The sequence below is a fragment of the Natator depressus genome, chromosome 1, assembly GCF_965152275.1.
Source record: "Natator depressus isolate rNatDep1 chromosome 1, rNatDep2.hap1, whole genome shotgun sequence".
Classification (NCBI taxonomy): Eukaryota; Metazoa; Chordata; order Testudines; family Cheloniidae; genus Natator; species Natator depressus.
Window position 1 is genome coordinate 91,507,339 of NC_134234.1, and position 7,331 is coordinate 91,514,669.

At 41.5% G+C, this 7,331-nt stretch overlaps 1 long non-coding RNA gene across 3 annotated transcripts in view; it reads right to left on the minus strand.

Annotated features, from left to right (window-relative positions):
* The window catches only part of LOC141982431 (uncharacterized), a 45,849-nt gene extending 39,716 nt beyond the window's left edge, over window positions 1–6,133 (minus strand). For 2 of the 3 annotated variants that reach the window (XR_012638078.1, XR_012638074.1), the window contains exons 1-3: window positions 5,903–6,133; window positions 5,503–5,603; window positions 870–945 (exon numbers count right to left, since the gene is read on the minus strand). This is a non-coding gene — a long non-coding RNA (uncharacterized LOC141982431). The remainder of the gene's footprint in view (window positions 1–869; window positions 946–5,502; window positions 5,604–5,902) is intronic. The other variant, XR_012638075.1, reaches the window with a different exon arrangement.
* Between the last annotated feature and the right edge of the window lie 1,198 nt (window positions 6,134–7,331).

The window sequence follows — 7,331 nt, forward strand, 5'->3', positions numbered from 1 at the left end:
GAGTGTCTTTGGAAGCCTGCGTCCATAACGTGTGTGAGGAGTGGGACACAAAACAGTGCATTTTACAGGCCTATTGCCACAAGGTGTGTGGGAGCCTGGAACAGAGACCAATGGATTGCTTATATCATGCTGTGATGTGTGGGATAGGAGGAACAAAGTAGAGAGTAATGGGTTCCCCACAAGCCTGATGCTGTGCAGCAGTTGGCAGGAGGAAAATGGAGCCGGAACGGATACAGAAAGGACAGTGGAGGAGGGAAGAGGAAGACATGTCAGAGGGCAGACAAATAAAGGAGAGACTATTGTATTAATAATTTGAAAGATGAATATGAATGTAATAATAAATGTATAGGCCTGGAGGGTTCAAGGAGGCTGTAAGCCACCTTTCCCTGAGTCTTATGCTGTACTGCTCAGCTGAACCAGAGGACCTGGCCCTCTCTCTTCACTTTTTCTTTTTAATTAAGTGGTTGAGCTAGTAATACAATATCTTAGAAAGCTTTCTATAATGAGTTTTCTATGTAAACTACTTTGTTTTATGTTTCTTCCAGTGCATTTTGAGCTTTGTATATACTGTGAAATAAATGCTAAACTATAATATAATAGTTGGCAGCATGATATTTAATAGTATTCTCTCAAGGGCATGTTACTATACTGTTCTGTCCCTTATGGATGGCTCTGTTTTTTCCTCATTAGCTAGGACAAACAGAAGAGTGTTTGGATCACAGCTCCAGTGCCCAGAGGACTATTTTGTATAGCACAAGAGAAGTTCCCAGTGGCATGTGTTAGGCATCCATTGAAAGCTTTAAGCTGCATTGTAAAGGAAAACACCAAGGACCTCATCCATTTCCTGAAAAAGTCAATGGGAGTCTTACCAGGGACTTCAGTGGAGCTAGATCAGGCCCTAGTGATCATGGGATTGAAGTATTTGGGAGGAAGGCCTACGAGTCCCTAAAAAAAAAAATAATAATACCGTTTTGTGGTTTTCATGATCAACTCCATCAGGTCTTGTGTATTTCCCACTAGTTTGCTAAGTTTCATAGATTCATAGATACTAAGGTCAGAAGGGACCATCATGATCATCTAGTCTGACCTCCTGCACAACACAGGCCACAGAATTTCATCCACCCACTCCTGCGAAAAACCTCTCACCTATGTCTGAGCTATTGAAGTCCTCAAATTGTGGTTTAAAGACTTCAAGTAGCAGAGAATCCTCCAGCAAGTGACCCGTGCCCCATGCTACAGAGGAAGGCGAAAAACCTCCAGGGCATCTTCCAATCTGCCCTGGAGGAAAATTCCTTCCCAACCCCAAATATGGCGATCAGCTAAACCCTGAGCATATGGGCAAGATTCACCAGCCAGATACTACAGAAAATTCTTTCCTGGGTAACTCAGATCCCACCCCATCTAACATCCCATCAGGCCTATTTACCATGAATATTTAATTACCAAAATCAAGTTATCCCATCATACTATCTCCTCCATAAACTTATCGAGGATAATCTTAAAGCCAGATAGATCTTTTGCCCCCACTGCTTCCCTTGGAAGGCTATTCCAGAACTTCACTCCTCCGATGGTTAGAAACCTTTGTCTAATTTCAAGTCTAAACTTCCTGGTGGCTAGTTTATATCCATTTGTTCTTGTGTCCACATTGGTACTGAACTTAAATAATTCCTTTCCCTCTCCGGTATTTATCCCTCTGATATATTTATAGAGCAATCATATCTTCCCTCAACCTTCTTTTGGTTAGGCTAAACAAGCCAAGCTACTTGAATCCCCTTTCATAAGACAAGTTTTCCATTCCTCGGATCATCCTAGTAGCCCTTCTCTGTATCTGTTCCAGTTTGAATTCATCCTTCTTAAACATGGGAGGCCAGAACCGCACACAGTATTCCAGGTGAGGTCTCACCAGTGCCTTGTATAACGGTACTAAAACCTGCTTATCCCTACTGGAAATACCTCTCCTCATGCATCCCAAGACCACATTAGCTTTTTTGACAGCCATATCACATTGGCGGCTCATAGTCATCCTATGATCAACCAATACTCCAAGGTCCTTCTCCTCCTCTGTTACTTCTAATTGATGCGTCCCCAGCTTATAACTAAAATTTTTGTTACTAATCCCTAAATGCATGACCTTACACTTCTCACTATTAAATTTCATCCTATTACTATTACTCCAGTTTACAAGGTCATCCAGATCCTCCTGTATGATATCCCTGTCCTTCTCTAAATTGGCAATACCTCCCAGCCTTGTATCATCCGCAAACTTTATTAGCACACTCCCACTTTTTGTGACGAGGTCAGTAATAAAAAGATTAAATAAGATTGGTCCCAAAACCGATCCTTGAGGAACTCCACTGGTAACCTCCCTCCAGCCTGACAGTTCACCTTTCAGTAGGACCCGTTGTAGTCTCCCGTTTAACCAATTCCTTATCCACCTTTCAATTTTCATATTGATCCCCATCTTTTCCAATTTAACTAATCATTCCCCATGTGGCACGGTACCAAACGCCTTACTGAAATTTAGGTAAATTAGATGCACTGTGTTTCCTTTGTCTAAAAAAATCTGTTACTTTCTCAAAGAAGGAGATCAGGTTTGGCACGATCTACCTTTTGTAAAACCATGTTGTATTTTGTCCCATTTACCATTGATTTCAATGTCCTTAACTACTTTCTCCTTCAAAATTTTTTCCAAATCCTTGCATACTACAGATGTCAAACTAACAGGCCTATAGTTACCCGGATCACCTTTTTTCCCCTTTCTTAAAAATAGGAACTGTGTTAGCAATTCTCCAATCATACGGTACAACCCATGAGTTTACAGGTTCATTAAAAAATCTTGCTAATGGACTTGCAATTTCGGGTGCCAATTCCCTTAATATTCTTGGATGAAGATTATTTGGGTCCCCCAATTTAGTCCCACTAAGCTGTTTGAGTTTCGCTTCTACCTCAGATGTGGTAATATCTACCTCCATATCCTCATTCCCATTTGTCATGATACCATTATCCCTAAGATCCTCTTTGGCCTTATTAAAGACTGAGGCAAAGTATTTGTTTAGATATTGGGCCATGCCTAGATTATCCTTGACTTCCACTCCATCCTCAGTGGTTAGTGGTCCCACTTCTTCTTTCTTTGTTTTCTTCTTATTTATATGGCTATAGAACCTTTTACTATTGCTTTTAATTCCCTTTGCAAGGTCCAACTCTACTTGACTTTTAGTCTGTCTCACTTTATCCCTACATGTTCTCACCTTAATAAGGTAGCTTTCCTTGCTGATCCCTCCCATCTTCCACTCCCTGTATGCTTTCTGCTTTTTCTTAATCACCTCTCTGAGATGCTTGCTCATCCAACTTGGTCTACAACTCCTGCCTATGAATTTTTTCCCCTTTCTTGGGATGCAGGCTTCCGATAGCTTCTGCAGGTTTGATTTAAAATAATCCCAGGCCTCCTCTACCTTTAGATCCATAAGTTCTTCAGTCCAATCCACTTCCCTAACTAATTTCCTTAATTTTTGAAAGTCAGCCCTTTTGAAATCAAAAACCCTAGTTGCAGATTTATTTTTGTTAATCCTTCCGTTCAGTTTGAACTGAATTAGCTCATGACCACTTGAACCAAGATTATCCCCTACAACCATTTCTTCTACGAGGTCCTCACTACTCACCAAAACCAAATCTAAAATGGCATCCCCTCTAGTCGGTTCAGCAAATACTTGATGAAGGAATCCATCAGCTATCGCATCTAGGAAAATCTGAGCCCTATTATTATTACTAGCACTCATCCTCCAGTCTATATCTGGGAAGTTAAAGTCTCCCACGATCATACAGTTTCCATTAGTATTTACTTCATTAAAAACATTAAAGAGGGCTCTATCCATATCCAGATTAGATCCTGGCGGTCTATAGCACACCCCAAGCACTATCCCAGGGAAGGCTCTAATAGTTTTCTTCCCCAATGTAATTTTTGCCCAGATGGACTCTGTCTTATCCATTCCATCGCTTCTTATTTCTTTACATTCTACTTCATCATTGATATACAATGCTACTCCACCACCTTTACCTTTATTTCGGTCTTTCCTAAACAGCACATACCCTTCAATACCTGTAGTCCAGTCATGACTACTATGCCACCATGTTTCTGTTATCCCTAGAATATATGGTTTCACTTCCTGCACCAGTAGCTCTAATTCCTCCATTTTGTTACCTAGGCTCCTCGCATTGGTGTACAAACATCTTAATTTTTGCTGTTTGGCCTCACTCACATTCTGTACCCTATTAGGCATGGTCATTCTACAGCCAGTATAACCTGTTAAACTGGTATCCACACTGCCCTTCCTCCTTATATACATTCTCCTACCCACGGCTGTATCCTTTCTTACTTCGTTTTCTTCCCTCTCAATGCTAAAATCCAGCATGGAGATTACCTGGACATCTCCCAGCCATCTCCCCCAGATTCCTAGTTTAAGGCTCTCTTAACCAGTTGTGTCAGCCTCCATCCTAGAAGTCCATTTCCTTCCCTACTCAGATGAAGTCCATCCTGAGAGAACTATCCTCTGTCCATGAATGCCTCCCAGTGGCCATACATCCCAAAGCCCTCCTTATAGCACAACTGCCTAAGCCATCTGTTGATAGTCATAATCTTGTCACACCTTTGTTGCCCTTCTCTAGGAACAGGCAGAATCCCACTAAAGATTACCTGAGCCTCAATTTCCTTAAGCGTCTTCCCCAGCCTAGCATAGTCTCCCTTAATACTTTCCAGCAGGAATCTAGCCGTATAATTTGTTCCCACATGAAGGATAATTAGGGGATTCTTTCCTGCTCCCTTTAGGATCCTTTTCAACCTCAGGTCTACATCCCGTATCTTAGCACCTGGAAGACAGCATACCTTTCTATTCTCTGGATCAGCTCTGGTTAGAGGCCTGTCTATTCTTCTCAGTAAAGAGTCCCTGATCACATAGACCTGCCTTTTCCTGGTGATGGTGCTATTCTCCAATCTATCATCCCCTGTTCCCTCTGGCTGCGAGTTCTTTCCATTCCTATTCTCCCTTGTAATCCTCTTCAACCCATCCTGTGTCCTCCTGGGGCTCATATTTGGTGTAGTCTCCATTGACTCTTCCCCTTTTCCTATAGGACTAGCCACTCTTCTCCTCTTCCTTGCCCTTCCACTTTCAGTGATTACCTGCTCAGCCTCTTCTTCATTTTCCAACTCTGCAAACCTATTCTTGAGCTCTATTTCTCCTTCACTAGCCCGTCTTTTCCTCTGCCTGGTTCTTTTAGTCACACGCTTCCACTGACCACTTTCCTCACCCAGTCTCCCCTCAGAATTCCCCAGTCCTGCTTCCATCTGCAAGTCTGAGCTTTTCCCTTCATATATCTCATGTCTTTGCTCCATAATCTGCTCGAACCCCTTCCTAAACTCAACCAGACTTTCCACCTGCATCTCCAAACCTCGGATCTTTTCTTCCATCAGCTCTATCAGACGGCATTTAATGCAGACAAAACTCTTACCAGGTGCCCCTCCAGGATCATGTTCATGCCACTGCTTCCACATCCAGTCATCTTCATTGTGTCTTCCACGACATGAGTCGCTCCCACTGCTGCCTCTGTATCTGTCATAGGATTTAGGTGGGAAAGCTGTTAATCTGGGAAGCACAAACCACACCAAAACACCACCACCCACAGCAAAAACAAACCCCAAACAAGCACCACAAGACAAACTCCCCTGTTTACAGCTCTGTTTGCTGGCTCCTGTGCCACTACAGCTGTCTGTGCCACTGCCTGACTGGCTAGCTACCGTTTAGGACCCCTAGTAGAGAAGCCCCGCCCCCTAATCAGGGCTCAGCTTCTCTCCCAGCACAAAGCCCCTACAAGCCTCTACACATACAAATACAAAACCAAATACAAATACCTTCTCCTCCAACAGAGCTCCCACTCAAACTCCCCTGTTGACAGCTCTGTTTGCTGGCTCCTGTGCCGCTGCAGCAGTTCAAGGCCTTCTCGTAAAAGTTAGCAGCGGTATTTAACTTTACTAATGGAAACTGCCTCCAGTTAATTGGAAAACCTTGCAAAATTGAACTGAAAAGGAGTTATTCTTTGTTGTTCTCTGAAACTGATTGAATTCTAAAAAAACTTATTTGTCTTAAGTGGAAAACTTTTTCTCTTGCTTTGGTTAATTATTAAGGCCCAATCCTTAATAATTACTTACACACATGGTTATGTTTATGCATGTAAGGTGTTCCACTGACTTAAATGGGGCTCAATTTACTTCTAACCTCCAAGAGGAATTTTTACTACATTTTAGAAAACAATCAAAGCAGTCTAGTCTCCCTAAAGTGTGCACGCATGTACTTGCCATTAAGTAACAACCTGAAGGGGAGTTGCTCATAATGACATCCAAAGAAAAATATACCTCTTATGGCAGGGGCTCTCAAACTGGGGGTCAGGACCCCTCAGGGGGTTGTGAGGTTATTATATGGGGTGGGGGGGTCGCAAGCTGTCAGCTTCCACGCTAAACCCTGCTTTTCATCCAGCATTTATAATGGTGTTAAATATATAAAAAAGTGTTTTTAATTTATAAGCAGGGTCACACTCAGAGTCTTGCTATGTGAAAGGGGTCACCAGTACAAAAGTTTGAGAACTACTGCCTTATTGGAACAAGGGGTAATTAAACAAAATATGAATTCATGTTACAGAAATGAATGATAGGTGGGGGGGGTTCCACTGGAGTTTAAAATTATGTTACATTTTTATTAAAATGAGTCATAATTCCTTCATCCATCTATTTTCCATGTTTCATTTGTACTTGCTACTATGTGCATAAATTGAGCTGCAGGCTGTCTTCTTGTGTTGATCTAAGGCTGCCTAGAATATCAGTAATTGTTTTTTTTTAAATTTCCAGCAAGCATAGATCTGAGTTCAGTTGCACCCAGAGACTTCTACAGCTACACCAGATCATTTCAGTTCCATAAATAATATACATAAAAATGTGAAAATAATTCTATAATATTGGCTTGCTACATTTTAAAAAACACAAAACATTAGTAATTTTCTTCTGCAGTAAAATCAATTCATTAAATATTATGATATTTACTCCTGACATTAAATAGAGTACAGAAAAAGCCTTATCCAATCTTCAGCTGTACAAAATTACCAACTCGTGGAATCATAGATATTATAGATGAGAAAGCCAGATTAGCTCATCCAGTCAATTTGCTTGCCATATACAAGCTAGTTTTCTTTTCCTCAACATTTTCAAGTGTTTTAAGAACCATGAAATGCGAATGAATTGTGAATTTCAAGGATAACACTAGGCTATAGAACACTTCATTGATTCAGTG